Source organism: Octodon degus, unplaced genomic scaffold, assembly GCF_000260255.1.
Source record: "Octodon degus isolate 3935 unplaced genomic scaffold, OctDeg1.0 scaffold00003, whole genome shotgun sequence".
NCBI lineage: Eukaryota > Metazoa > Chordata > Mammalia > Rodentia > Octodontidae > Octodon > Octodon degus.
This window is the reverse complement of record NW_004524579.1, coordinates 36,489,031-36,491,169: the sequence shown is the minus strand read 5'-3', so window position 1 is coordinate 36,491,169 and position 2,139 is coordinate 36,489,031. Positions and strand designations below refer to the sequence as shown.

General features: G+C 35.7%; 1 non-coding gene across 1 annotated transcript; it reads right to left on the bottom strand.

Annotated features, from left to right (window-relative positions):
• Nucleotides 1-1,740: 1,740 nt before the first annotated feature.
• LOC111816952 lies at nt 1,741-1,844 on the bottom strand. The gene has a single exon (XR_002821256.1). It is a non-coding gene; the product is annotated as a U6 spliceosomal RNA (small nuclear RNA).
• Nucleotides 1,845-2,139: the final 295 nt, after the last annotated feature.

Here is a 2,139-nt window from a genome sequence, read left to right as displayed (position 1 = left end):
CTCACCTCTCCCCTCAATCATCTCTCTTGGATCTGTCCTCAGACCCTATTTTGCCTTTCTACAGCTCTTGCCTCCCCAAATGAGATTCTGCAGCTCATTTGGGGTTAAACTACCTATTTTTCAGGGCATCTCTCAATTGTCACCCCCCAGAATCTTCTGGGACCTCATCCAGCAAAATGAACTGCTGTGCTGCAGCATCCCTCCTGATGTAAGAAGACCATCCCTTGAGGCAGGAGAATCATGAGTTCATTGCATTAATAGTGTAATCTCTGTATCCCTTGGGTCTAACTGAGCATGGCATCATTGAAGACCTGTGCATCTCTGCCTGAGACCAGGAATTGCATGAAGTCACAGACTGACTCTCAACTGTGCTCAATACAGTGCTTGTTGTGGCAGAGGTGCCTGCTAGAGACTGGATGGGTGAAGAGATAAATATCTCTATGCTGGGAAAATTAACCCTCACTGAAGCTTGACTGCATTATGGAGTTATGCTTTTGTGTTGTTGGAGACAGAGTCTCACTATCTTGGCCAGGTTGGCCTTGAACTCATGATCCTCCTGCCACAAACTTCCAAACGCTGCAATTGCAGGTGTGGAACACTGGAATTGACTGATGTGTTGTGATTAAATAATCAATTTTAAAAGTTGAAATGGAAATATAAATCAGCACTTTCTCACAGAACTTTTAGCAAAGGAAAACAATGCTAAAGAAATTAGGGAGCAGCTCAAACTTCATATTCCATTGTTTTGAAGATATTTCAATATACATGCTAATCTGTTTCATTATACTATCAATCTTTAGTTCATTGAAAAGAGATAATATCTGTTTCTTTTTTATTTTATGAAAAAGTAAAACAGAATTTGATAATCAAATTATAAGGGAGTGATAATAATTACTACGTTGTGTATCATCCTCTTCAAAGTGGCTATTCAGTGTGTAAGACATAAACCAGAAATATTCCCAGGGGAGTTCAAATCATGTCACTTCAGGGATATTTGCAAATGCATGTTGATAACAGCCTAATTTAAACTAGCTAGGTCTGGGAAATAGAGCATATGTCCATCAGCAAATGAAGGGATAGGGAAAACATAGGATTTATACACAATGGACTACTACTCTTCCACAAAGACATATAAACGTGGCATTCTATATGAATACATGCAAGTTGAGGAAATAATGCTTAACAAAGTAAGCTGGGTGCACAAACTCAAGCATCACATGGTTTCTTTCATGAGAAACAAAAAGAATAAAATAAGAGGTAAAAGGAAATAGGGTAAGTTCAGATACCTCAATACATACATTAATTGGTTTCACGTATACTACTAGTTTACAAAAAGAAATATTTGTGTTATTATCTGTTCATTTCTTTTTTGAATATTTTTTGTTGAGAATCTTTTTGGTTTATGTCTTGTACTAAGTAAGTACTTTGAAAATAACACATCATGTAGCAACCATTGTTATTTTCTTATTATTTGGTTATGTAAATTTGTTCTACTTTTTCATGAAATAAAAGGAAGATAATTTTTTACAGAGAATATAAAATAGTAATAAAAAATTAGAAGTGATGCAGAATTTTACTAAACAAAATAATCAGTATTTGCTGTATTGCATGGTGTTGTCTTCAACTTACTTCTTCAGATTACCAGATACATGAATGCAAAATTGGAAAAAGAAAGAAAAAAGTTATAAGAAATTAAGAAGTGAGAAAGGGGGGGGGGAATGAAAAAAAGAAGAAAAAAATTTAACTATGGAATGCTTCATGAGTTTGTGTGTCACCCTTGTGCAGGGGCCGTGCAAATCTCTGCGCTGTTCCAATTTCAGTTTATGTGCTGTGGAAGTGAGTACAAAGAAAGAAGTTCGGTTGCACAATTGCAAAAATTACTATGAAGTCATGAATGGAGACCACGTGGATTTACATGAAGACAGATGAATCAATCAGTAGAATTCTATTGGGCCTAGAAATAAACATTTATTATGATGGCATTTGTAGTTACTTGAGTTTTAACCAAGTGTCAAAACATCTCCATGGCATTTTCTGCAAATGGCTTACCTATATGTGAACAAAAATGAGTTTTAGATTATTTTCTTTACTGTATGCAAAGGGTCGTGGATACAAATGAGAAGGCTAAAAGCACAACTT